The sequence below is a fragment of the Lycorma delicatula genome, chromosome 10 (genome assembly GCF_047948215.1).
Source record: "Lycorma delicatula isolate Av1 chromosome 10, ASM4794821v1, whole genome shotgun sequence".
Taxonomy (NCBI): Eukaryota; Metazoa; Arthropoda; class Insecta; order Hemiptera; family Fulgoridae; genus Lycorma; species Lycorma delicatula.
Genome location: NC_134464.1, coordinates 120469568 through 120490407, shown reverse-complemented (window position 1 = coordinate 120490407; position 20840 = coordinate 120469568). Strand labels below are relative to the sequence as shown.

General features: G+C 30.9%; 1 protein-coding gene across 2 annotated transcripts in view; it reads right to left on the bottom strand.

Moving 5' to 3' along the window:
- LOC142331359 (forkhead box protein N3-like) overlaps positions 1 to 20840 on the bottom strand; it is a 746610-nt gene that overhangs the window by 100519 nt on the left and 625251 nt on the right. The gene's annotated exons all lie outside the window — the stretch shown is intronic.

Below are 20840 nucleotides of genomic sequence, written 5' to 3'. Positions count from 1 at the left end.
ATATCTTTTAATTTACCTAAAATTAAATTTTAAGAGTTTGTTTAACATAAATAATATTACTCTGTGGATGAGGTTTTAATATTAACGTTTAAAAAAGAAACAAGTTTTTTAAATTTTGTTTAACAAATCCATTACGCTCAAATACCTTTTAGACTAGTTTTATTTATTTTTTAATTTTATTTTGTAACCGTTAATAACTAACAGTTAAATGTATAAAAGTTAATCATTAATTATTAAGGAAATATAATAGTCAAAGTTAAATCATAAACGTGTATTAATATACATTACGTTAGTACAAATTAAAAAAAAAAAAAGGTGGAACAAAAACAAAAATTAAAATGGCAAATGAATAACAATCTACTTAGATAGTTGAATGTATGTTAAGGACACCGATATGTATGGCTGAAACACGACCAGATTGTCAAGAATATATATAATACGAGTATATGCGTCAAACACTATACGTCTCGAGTACTTAACTCAACCCCCCACTCTCGCAATAATAAAACAACAAATAATGGCATATTTAAAACGAGGAAAGAACCTTTTTACTCACATTGTGTGAAATACATAAGCTATATTTTTTTAAATCAATAATTATTTTAGCAAAATGTAGAGGAGAAGTGTTAGAGAATATTTTATATGTGCATTTTATTTCGCACAAGAAAAAAAATTCGGTGTACTTCAAACACATTATTTCATATTCTAATAAATACACAAAAATAGATTATACCATAAATACCTAAATACCAGAAAATTATCATAAAAATACCATTAAAAAAATCCTAAAAATACAATTAATTTTTAAAATTTTCTTAGATCACATGTTCAATGACCCACCAGGTTGGTCTAGTGGTGAACACGTCTTCCCAAATCAGCTGATTTGGAAGTAGAGAGTTCCAGCGTTCAAGTCCTAGTAAAGGCAGTTTACTTTTATACGGATTTGATTACTAGATCGTGGATACCGGTGTTCTTTGGTGGTTGGTTTACAATTAACCACACATTTCAGGAATGGTCGAACTGAGACTGTACAAGACTACACTTCATTTACACTCATATATATCATCCTCTGAAGAAACACCTGAACTGTAATTCCCAACGGCTAAACAGGAAAAATGAAAGAAAGATTAACAACTTCAAATGACAAACTTATTAATTACTTCTAATTAACGCAATACTTCACAAAAACGGGGGGGAAAAAATTCAATTTCACTCCAATCCCTCCGTGCGACCGAAAGTAATACCGTACTTTTCTTCGAAAAGTCGATAAAAAAAATCATTAAAATGCAGCAACGATTTTCTTGAAATTTCCAGAAATTTTTTAAATAGAATTAAATATTTATCGCAATGAAACTAAAACTAAACTTTCACAAAAAAAAATTAATTCACTATAGAATCTCTTTGAAAGCTTGTATATGGGAATATGGAAATGTAATTTTTTTAGCCTATGAAAAAATTACAAACCTGCCGGAGATTCGAACCCGGAAACCCCTGATTAATAATCGACACACTAATACTCCTCCACGGAGATCGGTTGAATAATTTTTCAGCCAGAAAACATTATAAAATACTATTGGTAAACTTCAATCCTGCACTAAGCTAATTAATTTTGAATTTAGCATAAAACATAAACACTCGATAAAATAGTTTTTAAAAAATTATTAAAACCGACTTCAAAAAATATTAGTATCAAAATGTTACAAATTATTATATTTTTTTATTTATTAACTAGAGTGAAAGATCTACAAGAAATAATTATTTTTGAAGACGTTGCCAGCCATTACAAGTTAAACCAAAAAAGAAAAAATATGATCTATATAACCCAAATCCTATCTATCAAACAATGCAAAATTGGTAATAGAAGTTTTATTATCAGTGGAGGGGTATTAGGTTATTTTAGTGACTTTATTGTTTAAAAAAAATACGTTTTGAGCATTAAAAAATTGAAATAGCGAAAAAATTTATCAGTATTTTAAATTATTCGAACGAAAAAGTAATTTATAAAATTACAAATCAATGTTTTTAAAAAGTAAACTTATTTCAACCAGTTTTTCCAGCTTGCTGCCAGATCTGGGTGTGTGAGTAAAGACAAATGCAATTACCAGCTACCGGCTTGCCAGGCCTACAGCTGCAAATCAAAGTGTAAACGTATCGGTAAACCTGAAGTCCTGACTCAGGTCAACTACTCCTGAGAAGTATGGTTAATTGAAACCCAACTACTTGGCCGATTTTGACCAAACTTGGTCAGATTACCTCTTTATATTTTAATTTGGTGCCATTACATTTTCAACTTGAAAGGTCAAGGGGGTGAGGCTGTAGAGCAAGGTCACCCGCAGTATCTCGAGATTTCACCTACTTAAGGTCTTATTTTTCTTAGGCACATTTATTAACAATTAAAAAATAATATTTCCAAAAAAAGTTTGCAAAATTGCACCCCCACCCAAAAAATATCTCTAAACAAACTAGTGGGTAGAGTGTGTCATTTGTACAACTCTCACCACAAAAAGCGCTAATGTAGCACTGACGTACAGCTGCTATAGTCGTCTCTCCTCTCTCTCTTTTTCTGTTTAGCTTCCGGAGCCATCATAAGGTATTACTTCAGGGGATGATATGTATGCATGTAAATGAAGTGTAGTCTTGTACAGTCTCAAGTCGACCATTCCTGAGATGTGTTGTTAATTGAAACCCAACCACCAAGGAACATCGATATCCAGACTAGCATTCAAATCCATGTAAAAGCAATTTTGCCTTTACACGGACTCGAACCTTAGAACTCTCGACTTCGAAAATCACCTGATTTTACGATTAGTTAAACCACTCAGGTTATTCCAGGTTAAAAAGTAAAATAAAAAAAATTGAAATTGCTATTTTTTAGAATTTGGAGTTCATTATTATTTAAATCTACGGGTAAGATTTTAATACTGTTTCCGCTAAATATAGATAAAAAAATTCCCCTTGAAGTAGATAGATAGTAAAAGTTAACTTAATTTTTTTATGATAAATTAACACCTAACTCTCTGTTAAGGATTGAAATCTATCCTATCTTAACACCTCATTTAGAAAAAAACGAGGAAAAAAAATTTAGGAAATATTTAAATTTAGAAAATGTAATAAAATATAGATTTCATATTGTCCGAGGTTAACTATCTTTTAAACCTTTAAAAGTATTATTTCTAACCTTATTCGAAAAATTGAACCTCCCATAATATTTCCTCTCTCATCCGTTTTTTTACTTCCTTGTACGAAGTAAAGGAAGCATTATGATCGCGAATAATTTTGGTTTTCAGATTTCAACGGAAATATCCATTTTGATCATCCCTGAATCCATTTTGACTAGTTTCGGCGTGACGTATGTACGTATGTATCTCGCATAACTCAAAAACGATTAGCCATACAATGTTGGAATTTTGGAGTTAGGACTGTTGTAACATCTAGTTATGCACCTCCCATTCTGATTGCAATCGAACTGACCGAAAATGTAAAAAAAAAAACAAAATCTAAAACGTTTGGATTTTGGACTTTTTCTTAACTGCAATAATAAGTCCTCATTGAGAGTTTTTCAGCAATATATCATACGTGGTATTTATTTTCATTGGTTTTAGAGCTATAGCCAAGTAATATTTTAATTGATGAAATATTTGGATCTTACAAAGGGAAGACACATCGGTTCGAATCTAATTTCATTTCCTTTTTTTAATCTTCTTTCTTTAATTTAAATATATTGATTTATTAATAATTATTAACCTCTGATTGTAAAAAAAAAAATACAATAAATAATAATTCAATAATAACAATAAAAAATGTATTTCAAAAGATCAGAAATTATTAGTGAAATAAAATTTTATGTACTTTTAAAAATGTGTATATGTAATTTAATAGGAATATAAGGAAGTAATGTGTAGTGTACACATCATTTTTTTTTTTTTAATTAATGCTATCAGTTCCCTAAATAAAATGACAACGGAATCAAATTTCAGACATTGAGTACCTGAGGTTTATAACCAAATAGAGATAGATCTAAATAAAAATAACATATTTTTGTAACCTACGTTTTTAATATTTTAGGGTTAGGGTTACAACGACAAAATGTTAAAAAATATAAAGATTTAGGAACGAATATTTTTTTGACAGATAACGATACTTTCCTTCTGTTATATAATATAAGACTACAAAAGGTAAAACGAAAAAATAACAAACTAAACAATTTTCATAAATACAAACAGTAAGTGATGTATACTTTACTTTTATATAAGCAATAGTAAGTAGAATTACTTTAAATGACAATTTTCAAGGTCTTTATAACATTCAAGGTCGTCGTGGCTACAACAGTGACCTTCAATAATTAAAATACTGATACTCTTATAAAAGGTTACTCGTCCATCAACTTTAATTTTCTACGGTACTGACTGCTGATTGTAAATGGAAAGAGCTGTCTATTTTTTAGCCCAAGGAAGGGATCAACACGAATGATAAGAGAACTTTCCATACAGAATGACAGCTTGGTATATCACTTTTTTAGTTGATAATTATTTGTCCAACGTAATTTTTTATAATTATAACTGTTTACAAAGAAACTTCTTAGAATATTATAAATTTATTTCAGAAAAAAATTATAAACTAAAAGAAAATTATTTTCCTTAGAGTGAAAAATTGACCAGATAAATAGGTTTAGCTTAGTCATTCTAAATTTCATAGCTCTTCTTTCATAAAATGTAGACGGAAAATTTGTTGAAAAGGTACAGAGGCGGTGAAAGATACATCAAGACTTAAAATGTGCAATATTAAAAAATCTGATGTGGACACTACATGACTTCCTTGTACGCCTAGTAAATTACATATACACATTTTTAAAAGTACATAAAATTTTATTTCACTAATAACTTTTAAGTTTTTGTCATATTTTATTTTTTTATTGTTATTATTGAAATATTATTTATAGTAATTTTTTTTCCAATCAGAGGTTAATAATTATTAATAAATCAATATATTTAAATTTAAAAAAAGGTAAAAAAAAAAGGAAATGAGATCTGATTCAAACCGATGAGCCTTCCCCTTGAAAGATCCAGATATTTCATTAATTAAAATTTTATTTGGCTTTAACTCTAGAACCAATAAAAGTAAGTGCCACTTACGATATATCGTTAAAAAGCTCTCAATGAGGGCTTATTACTGCAGTTAATAAAAAGTAAAAAAATCCAATTTTTTTGGATTTTGGGCTTTTTTAGTTCAGCCGATTGCAATCAAAAGGGGAGATGCGCAACTAGATGATACAACAGTCCTAAATTCAAAATTTCAACATCTTACAGATAATCCTTTTTGACTTATGCGAGATACATACGTATGAACGTCACGCCGAAACTAGTCAAAATGGATATTTTGTGAAATTTGAAAACGAAAAGTTTTCGTGTCACAATTCTTTCTTTACTTAATACAAGGAAGTAAAAACTAACGCGGAATACAATTAATTTAATTTCCGTACGTTTATACCTACCATTTGATTATTTCGAATTCTTTAATAACATAATGTTACTCTCATCCAATTACTCTCGCTTTTTCTTTCTTATCTTTCTCTTTGTTTTCCTATTCCTTAATAATTCCATAATTTTCCATAATTTTAGTACTTACTCGTTTCATGTAAGAGTTTAATGGATTCAAAACGAATTAAAATACGTAAACAGAATAAATGAAGGAAGGAGATTAGGTTAAGAGGCGTAGAAGAATGTGCATGCGTAAATTGAGAGTTAATTAGAGTTCGATGGGAGAAGAATTTATGGAAATAGAAGCATGACTTTTCAACCTTTACAATCAAAAGTGTTAGTGCTTAAATCTAGATTATTTTAGTCTGTACTGTAAGCATAAAAATAAGGAAATAAAAACAGACTATTTGGTCAGAGATAAATAGAATTCAATCGAATGAGACAACTGACATTCTTTAGTAATCAAAGAATTCTCTGGATATTTTCTATTTTCGTTGAAAATTATATGTAACGTATTTATACTGGAAATGAAAAAACGATAAAATCAGCTTTTATAGATTTTTATTAGGTTTTCCTCTTTTATAAGAAAGAAAATACATTTCTATATATAGAACACCAATATTACGTAAGAAAAGCTTTGAAATCGTAATAATAATTCAAGGAAAAAAGTTTTTTAATGTTAAGATTTAGTTATGGTATTGTTACTTTAACTGAAATTAAAAATCAGTTACAAAACACATAATCTAGGTATAAATTTATTGATATAAGAAATCTTAATGTTGATAATATTTAAAAGTAAGAACAAATATAACAAAATAAATATATAATGGTCAGTGAAATACTAAGGTAAACTAATTTATTTATAGATATAACAATTTCAAAAAACTTAAATCCACATAGGAAATAAGGAAAGACAACAACAGACTGATCGTTCGATTTATCTCTTTTCATACCAGTTGATGAATCAGTTAATATTTGTTTTTAACATATTGTTTTAGAAAAGATTCGAAAACCTTGCTTCATTCAATAACCTACACATCTCCAGGGTGGGAATTTTATACAGTCACACGATTAATCGGTAGATATAGATGCACTCACCAAACTACACAATATCAAAACCACAGTACTGTGAACTGCATCACGTTCTCATCACGGAACCACTGAGAAATTAGGTAAAAATTAACAGTGAAAGGGAAGCAGATATAAAGAAAACGTGTGGATAATAAAAAAGACATGATCTATCTGCAAAAGGAACGCAAAAGTGGCAAACTTCACCAAAAAAGAGCACCTTTAGACACCGCATAATCCACGCCATAATATTTTCAGGATAGTTTTAATAAGGAAGGAAGCAGTAACTTAAATATAAAAGATTTTAAGATGACTATTTAAAAGTATTTTGAAAAAGACTTTTCCTTCAGATAATAGGAAGTCAGCTAAGATTAGGCTCATAAATTAAGATTCATGATTGAATCTTAGATTTTTGATAAATTTGAAATAATTAACGTGAGTCTAAGATAGGTTATTTTGATTTTTGGGAAAGGGAGAATTTTGGAGGAAAAAAAAATAATTGTAAGAGAAGCATGTACGTATGAATTGAGCTTAATTATAAAGTGGGTTTATGTTTGAAAATTTTTAAAGAAATTGACCCCAAAAAACTGTCTACCCCAGCCAATGAAGATGTTGACCTCACAATATTACCAACCAATTGCCTCAAATACACGAGTCTGTGCTAAATTTCATCAAAATCGGTTTATCCAGTCAAAAGATTTTGGGTTTTAAACATGCTAACACACGTAGTACGAAAATTACCCTCTACTTTTTTTCTTTTTTACTTCCTAGTATGAAGTAAAGTAAGTATTGCGAAAAATTTCGGTTATCAGATTTCAACGGAAATATCCATTTTGACCATCCCTGAATCCATTTTTACTAGTATCGGAGTGGCGTCTGTATGTATGTATGAATCCCGCCTAACAAAAAAACGATTAGTCATAGGATGTTGAAATTTTGGATTTAGGACTGTTGTAATATCTAGTTGTGCACCTCTCCTTTAGATTGCTATCGACTGGCCAAAAAGTGTCCAAAAAACGCAAAATCCAAACAATTTGGATTTTGGACTTTTTCTTAACTACATTAATAAGCCCTAATTGAGAGCTTTGTCAACGATATATTATGAGTGGTACTTATTTTCATTGGTTCTAGAATTATAGCCAAAACACAGTTTAATTAATGAAATATTTGGATCTCACAAGGGGAAGGCACATCGGTTCGAATCCGATTTCATTTCCGATTTTTTTTTTTTTTAATTTAAATATATTGATTTATTAATAATTAGTAACCTCCAATTGAAAAAAATATCAGTAGTTATTAGTAAATTAAAATTTTATGTTCTTTTCATTTTAATTGAAACATTTTCACAGAGGTTAATAATTATTAAAAATCAAAATATTTAAATTTAAAAAAGTTCAAAAAAATATATTATATATATATAGATGAAGTCGGATTCGAAGCGATGTGCATAGTTACGGATTCGACACATTTTCACTTACAACACATACCTCCTTCAACGACGTGAAACAAAATCAATATATAAACTAATATAAAATGCTAATACGGGTACCACAAAAAACTGTGATGCAGTGTGGTGTCCATTACAATGCAATTGCGTAACTGTACACTTTATTAAAGAATTGGAGGATTGTAAAGAAACCTTCTTTTTTTCTTGTTTAGCCTCCGGGAATTACCGTCAGGTAATAATTCAGAGGATGAATGAGGATGATATGTATGAGTATAAGTGAAGTGTAGTCTTGTACAGTCCCAGGTCGACCATTCCTGAGATGTGTGGTTAATTGAAACCCAACTACCAAAGTCTAAACATCATTATGTCATCGCAGAATGCCCCTCGGGCCTCAAAGCGCCGTTGACTGGCGACCACCGTCGTGTCTTCGCTTATGTATGCCGTTCCGGCCTGGTGGCGCTCTATCCCCATCAGGCGCAACAAAGAGAGACTGGCGAGGACGCACAGGTGTGTGCTCCTAGGTGTTGTGTCCGCATACAGGATAGTGTCCTATGCCGCCCTGTGCGTGTTATCGGGTACACCTCCTATTGACCTAATCGCAAAAAAGAGGGTGGAGAGGGCACAAGGCAAGCCAGAACAAGAGGTCAGGGATGCCGTTTATAATATCTGGCAGGAAAGATGGTCGCAGGAAGCTGTGGGTCGATGGACGAGAACCCTCATCCCCAACATCAAGCCATGGTTGTCGAGAAGATTTGGTGAGGGTGATCATCACCTATCGCAGTTTTTTACAGGATATGGTTCCTTCAATAACTACCTGCACAAAATAGGCAAGAGAGAAGAGCCAATTTGCAACTACTACAACGAGATAGATGATGCTGAGCACACCTTTTTTCAGTGCAATAGGTGGGACACACTTAGACATAGTAAGGCACTCACAGGTATAACTCCAGAGACAACAATAGACTACATGCTAAGAAGTGAGTCAAACTGGGATAATTTTGCTAGTTTTGTTAGACAAGTTGTTCTACAGAAATACTCCGATGAGAGAAGACAAGGTGTTGGCTAGAATAGGACTGGGTGGACAGCCTTGCTGGTGAGGTCCAGCATGCTGCGGTGTGTTGGCACTGATGAGTCACTAAGGACTCCACGGGTAACAGTCAGGCAACAGCACACTGAATACTGAAGGGACCCGGTACCGCGTCGCGGCGAACTGGGTCTGGCGTGGTGTAATAATGTGGTGTATTAGTATTGCCCTTTTGGGTACCCAAGGGGGCAATATTGATAAAGAACTCTCAAAAAGAGCTAACCGGTAGGCCGACCTGCCTTGCCGGTATATAGCCGTTAGGTGGGGAGGCCTATTTGAGTTTAAAGACACTCCCCTGGGCGGCGTAATACCAACAAGTCGGTCCGGCCCAGGGGAGCTGAGAAAAAAAAACTACCAAAGAAAACCGGTACCCACGATCTCTAGTATTCAAATCTGTGTAAAAATACTAGGACTTGAATCTTGTAACTTTACTAGGACTTGAACGCTGTAACTTTCGATTTCCAAATCAGCTGATTTGGGAAGACGCGTTCACCACTAGACCAACCCGGTGGGTCGGTATCCACGTTCTAATATTCAAATCCGTATAAAAGTTGCCTTTACTTAACGCTGGAACTCTCGACTTCGAAATCAGCTGATTTACGAAGACGCGTTCACCATTAATTAATTTTACTAAAAATATAAAGTTAATTTTTCCCGCAATAGTAAGAGATCCTGGCTAATTCGATGACATAAAGAACAGTCTGTATTATACATTATTTCACGTAATAATTAAACAGAGAATCAATAACAATTTACTTAATTCATTCAATTTTTCCCCTTCCTGTGAAATTCAATTAGATGAGGTTTTACTTTACGTTATTATTTTTAAATGTAAAAACACTGAAATTAATTACGAAGTTAATGAAAAATTATCGTCAAAAAATATTAAACAAGAAAAAATGTATATATATACACTTTTATTTATTAATAATGCAAGGTCGATTAAAGAAAAAACAATGTAAATATTACATAGAACGTTCAACTGAGAAGGTGAACAAGACCAGTTAGACGTATGTGTAGACTCATTGACTACTACGTAAATTTTGTTGAAAGATTTTTTAGAAAAAGCCTAACCGAATTTTTATTAGTCGATCATGTCCCAAGTAAACGCACTCTCAAATGAGTCTACAGTGCTTTAGCACAAGACAAAATAGTTGGGGGAATTAAAATCGTTTGTATGCGCATACCATAAGACATATAAGGGTATAAAAAAAGAAATGAGGTACAAAAAATTAGAAAAGAAACTCATAATGGGGGAAATAACCGTTGTAGAAATAAGGAGACGTCTCAGTGGAACCGATTCAAATATTATTAAACTATCAACCGAAAAAAAATCATTCATTGAACAGTTAATATTTCATTCAGAGTAAGTAAATAAGAAACAAACTAGTAGCAGCACTTGACGCATTAGGCGTGAAACGGATTGGCCCATCAGCGCCTTTGTTACAAGTTTGGTTTAATGAAGTAGGCCTACATTATAATTATCAAGTACTGTGAAGAGCAAGTACCTTCAACATCATTAGTATTCTGCGTGGTTGCAGATTCAGGTGGATCCTCTCTACTCGTCTCTATACTACGCTTTCCACTTCATTTTTTTTTGTATTCTTTTTTCCAAAATATTCTACATTTTTACCCTTTTTTCATATTTCACTTTTCCCCTTCACTAATCCTTTTTATCATACATTCTTGAACTAAAAATAAATAATCCACCCATATCTTTCTCTCTCTCTCTCCATTAAAATGAATATATTTTTATGATAATTCAACCAAAAACTTGAAGCCTATACATGGGAAAATGAAGCTAATGAAAACTATCAGGACCTAACCAATATACTATCCTGGGATCCTTCCAGATGATTGAGACTCTACCCTCAACCACTGAAATTTGCAACTAAAAAAATGTGTGTGTGTGTGTGTGTGTGTGTGTGTGTGTGTATATATATTCGTGATTCATTCTGTATCAACAAATTCTCCCGAGGTTTTCGTAACCTATTCTACATGCGAAAATAATGTAAAAAGTACATATAAACATATTTAGCACATACATCGTTTGTTTAAAAGTTTTATGTGTTTATTACCCATTTAACAAAGTTATTGTACGTGAAACATGAAAAAAGAGTTTTCAACCCCAATTTATTGATTTTCACCCCAGATTTTTCAAAAACTACTAATGACTCTAAAACTACGGCTCTGGTTTCTATTTTATTCGATTTTTCAGGTCAAAAACCATTAAAAAAATAACTAATTGTGTTCCTTAACGCCCTAAAAATTTCAGTACGACCTCATTTCTCTGAGGCAGCTGAAATTTTTCACTAGCTGTAACCAGAAAACGAATCATTTTAGTACATTTGTTTATATGAACCTTTTCCATTACTTTCACGAGTAGAATAGGTTATAAAAATCCCGGGAAAACTTCGTGACAGCTGTATACGGAGTAGTCCATTTAAATTGAAATATCTCAAAAACTACACATTTTATGAAAAGAATATTTCCTAGTAAAGTTTTACCATTTCAGTTTCATTTTCGTTTGTATGCGCATCCCATAGGACATATAAGGGTATAACAAAAAGAAATGAGGTACAAAAAATTAGAAAAGAAACTTATAATGGGGGAAATAACCGTTGTAGAAATAAGGAGGCGTCTCAGTGGAACCGTTCACAACCTAAAAAGGGTTCACAACCTATGTTGTTCATGATAAGGTCAAATAAAAGTCATTTCAAGGTCAACTTAATTTTTTTAAATAGGAACCTATATTTTTTATTGCAGAATAGAATTCTTTGTAAAAAAATGAAAATATCATTTCAGACTTTTTTTAAATTGATAGTTTTTTAGTTATTCATCTTCAAAAATGCTGTAGAGCTATAAATCGGCCCAGTTGACGAGTTATATCCAGCTGATGTTAAATTTTAAATAAAACACAATCAATTAAAGGATTAACCTAAATAAAATCGTTCTACTCAGGGTAATTCATCAATCCGTAAAGGCAACTGATTTTCTAGAAAATCTGCGTATTTCTCTCCAATCAAATTTCCATCGAAAAAAATGCGGTCAGATTAATGTACAGCCACTCCAAACACTGACAGTCCAAGAACGTTGATGTTCTATTTCCCTTAGCCACAGTGGATTTTGCACTGCCCAGTAATGCATATTATGTCTAATTACTGCTCCATGATTAGTAAAACCCGATGATTTAGTGTCGCCATTTTGGGATTTTCAAAGGTAAAATTTTCATATTTATTTATCTTGTAAAATGCATTGTTAAGTACAGTACAAAAAATTTCATAAAATACCTCAATCCATTCTTAAGATATACATTTTCACTGACAAAAAAAAAACACAAAATGACGTACAAAGACGAAATGAAGCGATATGACAAAGTATATTTTTCCATACGAACCTTTATGTTTATTTTGATGGCTTGAATCACTATATTAAATTTAGCCAACAAATTTCTGAACAATCTATATAATCATCATGAAGTCATCAAATGACGATCCACCACTCCATCCATTTCTCTCCCAACCCTTCTACTTTGTTCCACTGTAATTTCCAATCTTCATCTATTAATTTCATGTTTCCCCCTCCTTGCTTACTTTCTATTTCTACTAACCCTTCCAATACAGCTGTGGAAGGGTTTGAAATTGAAGTGGTTTTCCTTTTCTTTGGTGTACCTCCCGCATAAGTCCTTTTTCTTCTTTAATAAATTTTTTCATTAGTCACTTTTCCTTTTTATTTTATTTTCTCCAAATCTATATCTCAAAATCCTCAAAAAAAGTTCCTCTCTCTCTCTCTTCCTCATCGTCCATTTTACCACGTCCATAAAACCAGACATCTTATAAATAACGATTGACTAATTTAACTCTAAGTCCAAACGTTTAATTGAAAATAATTCCCGCTTCTTACTGAAGACTTCCTTATCATTGCTATTCTTCCTTTTATTTCCATTGTGCTATACCAGTTTTCAGTCATCAAAGTCCTCTAATATCTGTAATTTTATGTGTGCGAATATATACTCATACCAAAATAAAATATTATTAAATGAATAATCGCTTTAATACTGGAAGGACAGGTAGAAGGAAAAAATTGTGTAGGCTGGCCACGTTTGGAATATGTAAAACAAATTGTTAGGGTTGAAGGATGTAGGGCGTATACTGAAATGAAACGACTAGCACTAGATAGCGAATCTTGGAGAGCTGCATCAAACCAGTCAAATGACTGAAGACAAAAAAAAGAATAATTAATTAGAAGAAAATAAAATTCACTTATTTGTAGGGGTTCGAAAAAAACAAACACAATCATGAAAGTATCTTAGCTAAGTAACGGGCAGTAAATCATACGGAAAAACTTTACATACACTTTTAGTAAAAATTTTGAAACAAGGGATTTTTTTTAAACCTCCGGAACCACCGTTAGGTATTGCTTCAGAGGATGAGATGAATGACAAGTGCTGTGTGAAAATGGACCGGGATTCGAACCCAAGATCTCCAGATGAAAGGCCGAGACGCTACCACTCGCGCCACGGAGGCCGGCGAGATAAGGAACTAACTAAGTCATGATATCCGTACCTTCGTATCAACTGAAAACGGTACTATTTAATTTTTGCGACAAAAATCAAACGGTATTATTGCTTATATAAAAAAAATCATGTCAGATTTCATTCATATTAGTATGTAGATATTAAGAAAAAAACAGGTCCACATACATACTTCTGAAATTTTTCAAAATTAGAACTGTATTTTTTTTTTAATTTGAGGGAGGGGGGTGTTGAAAATTCAAATCTTTAAAAACCCGACAAGCAAAATTTTATTTTATTAGCATATCTTCTCTTATACAGTATACTATGTAGTGTAATTTAAAGTAAAAGTTTATTACCTACGTATTTAAAGTGGTTATAACATTAAAGATTAGGTTTTAAAAAGTATTAAAAATACAATTTCAAATATATGTATATTCATACTTGAAAAACTCGCCAGCAACTTTAATGTATAATATATCAAAATTTAGTCTAATTTGCGTTGAAAAATACATTTTTACCAACTTATCTAAGAAACATACGGGATTACTTTCGGTTGCATTGTGGAAATGGGATATGAAAATGAATTTTCTTTACGTTTTGAGATATGAGGAGTACGAAAATACCATAGACTTAAATTGGGGTTTATATATATATATATATATATATATATATAATACTTTTGAGGCTTGAAAATTTCCAAACTAGCGAATCAATTTCATTGAAATTTGAATATGCTGTAGTAGTGTATCTGAAGGTGTGCAAGTGAAGATTTGATGAAGATTGGTTGAATCGTTCTTCAGTTACGCTCAATTTAAGGTCAAAAAGATCTGAACGAAGTAAGTTAGAAGCGTGGTTCGTTATGATTCTGCAAGTTGGAACGCTGAATTTTTTTTATCTCCTGTATCTATTGGTAACAATATGAAACAAAATTTAAAAAAATATTAAAACCAAATTAAATTACCGAAAAATCGATGATGAACGGCACAAGATTTTTTCCTTTTCTTTTTTTTTAGTAAACTTACAGTAGTACGTTACAACCAACAAATCTTGCTTATTTTCCAACATCAATAAACGACACCAAGCAGTTCATTTTTATCAAAATGGATTCATATAAAATTTTAACAGAAAACAGATGAAGCTTTTTAAATATTCTACATAAAAATTCAGTCCTCGATCCCAGAAATACGCACATCAAAACGATAACACAATTAAGATACTTAAACGTCATCTTGATCTCAGAAATATTAATATAACTTTTTCTTTTAATTGGAAAGCGTATTTTAAGCTTCATAAAGATTTTTATTTCGTTATAATTTTATGAGTAAATTTCTATTTTGAAATCATTTGAGGAAAATTGCCCGGTTGTAAATAATTGGAAACAGTACATTAAAATAAGCATATTCTTTGAAACCAATAGAAATATAGTAGGTACATTTAAAAATACAAACTATTTTTTAGTTTTTATTTTTTATAATTCATGTAGATTACTCTTATTTATTTTAGTTTTTTTTTTTCCAGTATAATCTATATAAATAAAATATATCGTGACTTACTAATAATCAACGCTCAGCAAAAACTACTGGATAAATTGATGAAAATTTGTATACGTGTTTTTCTTAAGTGCACACTCAAGAAAGGATTTTTTGAAATTCCGAGTACAAAGGGTTAACCCTCCGGGTTGGTCTATTGGTGAACTCGTCATGGCAAATCAGCTGATTTCGAAGTCGAGAGTTCTAAAATTCAAATCCTAGCAAAGCTAGTTTAACTTTTATACGCATTTAAATACTACATTGTGGATACCGGTGTTCTTTGTTGGTTGGGTTTCAATTAACCACACGTCTCAATATGATGGCCTGAAACTACACAAGCCTACAGTTCATTTACATTCATACATATTACCCTCTTAACTAATACAATACGGTGGTTCCGGAGGTTAAACAGAGAAAGAAAAAAGAAAGAGTATAAAAAGATAAAACGTAGTCAATGAAATTTACTGTTTTTTTTTTTTTTTAATTCGTCGGTAACAAATGAAGATATATTGATTTTCGGTGAGTATAATTCTCGTATGAATATCTAAAAACGAATAGCTAGATTTTTAAAATTAGAGTTTAAAGGGTTAAAATGGATTTTTGAAATAAAATCGAATTACTTTTTTTAATTATAATTATTTTTTTTAATTTCTCGGTAACAAATGAAGACACCAACCTGGTTTTTGGTGTTCGTAATCTTTATATGAATAGTTCAAAAGTAATTTCCAGATTTTTCGAAATTCGACCTTGAAAGGGATGAAGAAATATGAAAAGATTTTTTACCAATGATAGCAAATTTTTCTTATATCCAATTATCCTAAACTAGATATTCAATAGATTTGAACTTGAGAATAATTTTCAGCTAAAAACTATTTAAAATCCTTTTTCGGGCTCTTTTGAAATTCGATTTTTTTTAGGGAGTGAGACAGTGTACTCAACTAACAGATGGCTCAACTAACTGACAGATGGCTCAACTAACATGCCATTGATATTATTACTGTATGTGCAACGCGATTGGCTGTACCTGCCTCCAATTATTGGATTAAAAAACATAAAATTTAAAAAAATTGACCGCGACGGGAAACGCAAGTAACCATATAGGGCGAGCGAAGCCACGACGAGGATCCTAGTTTGAATTATAAAACTAGATGAAATTTAACTCCACTGTATTACCAAAACATTTGTTTCTTTTCATAAGAACAGATTTTTATTCATTTATTATTATTATTATTTATTTATTTATTATGTCTTCGTTATAGGTACATACAATTAAAGAATGCTGCAAAATTTATTTAATTAAACATGTCACAGGTTACAGGTGTACAATTATAAGCTTTTACCACAGGGTTGGTCTAGTGGTGAACTCATCATCGCAAATCAGCTGATTTAGAAGTCGAGAGTTCTAAGGTTCAACTCACTTTTACCACCGGTATCCACGAACTGAATACTAGATCGTGGATACCGGTGTTCTTTGTTGATGGGTTTTCAATTAACCACACATCTCAGAAATGGTCGACCTGAGATTGTACAAGACAATCATTTACATTCATACATATCATCCTCATTCATCCTCTGAAGTAATACCTTACGGTGATTCCGGAAGGTAAACAGAAAAAAACCAGTTATTAGATTTTAAAGGTACCTACCTTTTCTAAAAGTACCAGGTCAAAACAGCATGAAGTTGAATTCTTTATATACTATATTTCTTATTTATGATTTTTTTTTTACTCGTATTCCAAAATTGGACTGCTTCAGATTACCTGCAATTTTAGTTTTACCTTCTTTATAAAACGGAAAAATTATACTAATCCATTTTCTCCTCTTTTATATTATATATTTTTTTACTATACTTATTAATTTAAAAATAATATTATTTTAGGTTAATTAATATTATTATTTGTTTAAATTAGGGCATTCTACACAGTACGACAATGATTATTATTTAATAAATTGAGACACACAGATGATAATATGGTTTTGGTTAACGGTTGGCAAATGGTCATCTAACAACACATGCCAATTTATATTGATGTTACTTAACTGTTATTATCATCTGTCCCCAGTAAACCGATGTTAAATTGGCTTTAAGCCAAATTTAAACACAATTTTATGCCGATATTGAACTACATAGCAAACCTCTACTGCAGAAGATCTTAAAATATCTAACAGATGAATTCAGAATTGTAAAACTGCAAAAATTATTTAATTCTGGAAAATATTTTTAAAAATGTTTAGTATCTATTTTTTGCATACACACTTTTCTTAAAATTTAATAGCTGTACTTATTACACACGCACACAATTTTATATTTTTTTTCAGTTAACATCTTTGAACGCATCCCTGTTTGTTAATGTTCCACGCACAATATCTTTGTAGATGAGTTAGAATCTTAATAATTCGCTTCATTGTATCATAGAAGCGTAAATTAATCAAGGATTGTCTTATTTTATTTCCCTCCCCCACAAATTTTTCTGATAACTTATGAAATTTCATTTCATTACTAATATTAAAAAAAACTTCTCTGATTAATTTTCAACTTAAATAAATTTTGAATCCGTTTTAAATATTTAAAAAAAATCTTTAAATATAAATTTTCTTATCTTTCTGACTTCCCTTTAAACTTTTTTCACCGATTTTTTTAGGAAAAGTACGGTTTTAAATCGGTCGCATGATGGAACTGGGGGGTGAAAATAAATTTTCTTAACGTTTTCAGTTATGAGGAATATGAAAATATAATTCATTTAAATTGGGATATCCTTATCCACCGGGATGGTCTAGCGGTGAATGCGTCTGCTCAAACCAGCTGATTTCGAAGTCGAGAGTTCTAAGATTCAAATCCTAGTAAAGGCAGTTACTTTTATACGGATTTGAAAACTAGATCGTGGATACCGGCGTTCTATGGGGGTTGGGTTTCAACTAACCACACCTCAGAAATGGTCGACCTGAGACTGTGCAAAACTACACTTCATTTACACACATACATATCATCCTGTGAAGTAATCCTGACGGTGGTTCCGCAGGCTAAACAAAAAAAAAAAATTGGGGTTTCCTAATTTTATAAATATATATATATATATATATATTTGCCTATATATAACATTTTTTTTCGAAAATTTCAAAAACTACTTAATAAATTTTACTGAAATTTATATATGCTTTAGTAATGCATCTGAAGTTGTAGACGTGAAAATCTGATGAAGATTGGTTCCTGAGTTACGCTCAATTTAAGGTTGAAAAAATTTGAGCAGGGCAAGTCAGATTAATCATGCAACATCATTATGATGTTGCAAGTTGGAACATTGATGTTTCTTTATCATCGTTTTTTCATGTTTAGCCTCCGGGAATTACCGTTCAGGTATTACTTCAGCGGATGAATGAATGAGTGTAAATGAAGTATAGTCTTGTACAGTCTCGGTTCGACCATTCCTGAGATGTGTGGTTAATTGAAACCCAACCACCAAAGAACACCGGTATCCACGATTTAGTATTCAAATCCGTATAAAAGTAACTGCCTTTAATAGGACTTGAACGCTGGAACTCTCGACTTCCAAATCAGCTGATTTGGGAAGATGCGTTCACCACTAGATCAACCCGGTGGGTTGATGTTTCTTTATCTACTGTACCTATTGCTAACACTATTGTTTGGCGTATTCAGGTAGCGTTACTTACGAAAAGGATCATGATATGACACTCAAACAAATATCTGTTTTAGCGGGGGAAAAGGAAACAAAATAAAACAACAAGAAGTCATTCTTCGATATTTTTTTTTAACTGAAGGCATTCCAGTTAAAATCCATTTTATAAGAAATAATTATTTAAGTCAGATATGATTATTTATTTTTTAACTGTTATACTCGTTTTCACAAACTAAAAAATATATATAAATATAAAATGATACAGCCATTATTATGTTGCGGATGAATTTTTAGTTGTTAAATAAATACTTCTACGTAACTAGAATATATATAATAATACTGATTATGTATTCTTATGAAGAAAAACACTTTTATATGTTTGTACGCCGAACTATTTAAAAAAATTTTAATTTAAAATTACATTTTAATTTTTGTCATCAACGTGATTCGATGTCATTTTTCTGACACGTGACTGAATAATTTATCCTTCTAGCATTGCATCTGTTTACTTCTGCAGCGTAAATAAATAAACGTTTCGCGCTAGAGCAAGCGAGCTATTTACGTATTATAAATCTCGCAAGAAAATGATTAGCTGGCAGATTGTCTTCTAAGCGATAGTTCGACCGTTGGCGTAGGTACAATAATTAAACTTATGGAATGTGATGGTATAATATATTTTTCCTCAAAATAGAAATTATACAGCGGTTACTTATCATTGGTAAATATATAAATTGCCAAGAAAAATAATTAGAAACCAAAAAAAAAAACTAATTTGAATAAAATATGGAATATTAAAAATATAAAATATTTATGAAAAACCTAGAAGAAGTTCAAACCTGTCTTAAAGTAATATCATAAAACAGATTTAAAATACTGAGAATTAGAACATTTAGGGCCACCTGAAGAAAAAAAAATCATTTTTAATTTCCTAGCATCTAGTCGTAGAATTATGCTCAAGAAGGAAAATGTGGTAATAAGTCAAAAAATGGAGTATGGTTTTTTTTTTAATTTCTCGTTATTTTATGACTCAGGGACCCCAAAAAAAATAGTTGGGGGTAATGTTCGTACGTCGTAAATATGTAGGTACGTTGCCGTGTTTGAAGCTTAATAACTTTTGAGTGGATAAACCAATTTTGATGAAATTTTGTACAGAGACTCGTGTATATGGGGCTATTTTTTGGTAAAATTTTGTGGTCAATATCTTCAGGGAATGTGGGGTTTTGGGAGAGTCAATTTTTCCAAAATGTTGCAAACAAAATCCCACTTTACCACTTTATATTAACCTCAGTACATGCGTGCAGGCTTATATTAATTACCATTTTTTTTTACTTTTGCCCCAAAATGCGCCCTCTTCCACAAAAAATCGAAAAACAACATATTTTTATTTATTGTGTACTTTTTAACGGATTTTTTTTAAACATCTTCCTAGACATAGTACAAGTGCAAACAACCTCAAAAAAAAACTTTAGAATCTATATTGGGTGTTGGGAACCGATGAAAATTTATAAATATTATATAAACTTTGATAGTATATAATATAAATATATGTAATCAAATATATATATAATAATAATAATAATAAACTTTAAGTAATACAATAAATTTTATCTTAATTCACTCCCCCTCTAAATAAAGAAATCTTAGGTAAAGGTTTTACATTTTTAGTGGGATTTTTTTTTTTTAGTTATTTTCATTCATAGTAAAATCAGAAAAATAAAAAAAAAATTTGGAAGGTGATTCAGACAAAGGGGAGCAGATTTTTGAAACCTTTTTAGTTTATTTAAACGTAATATAATGATTAATTAAACTTCATAAATTAACTCCCTCCCAAAAAAGATATCTTTGATAACTTTTTTCATGTATAACTATTTTTCCACTAAGTATGAATAAATAACCAATGCTAGGAAAGTATTACAATTTTATTATAAAATTTTTTATTTTGCTGTTTATTCCCACGATGATTGAAAAATTTTTCTGCCAACGAATGACAAGAAAAATTATAAAATAAGATTTTCATAAAAATAATTTAAAACGGCAAAAACGTTTTAATATTTTTTTTATAAAACCTAATTAGGAAAAATAAT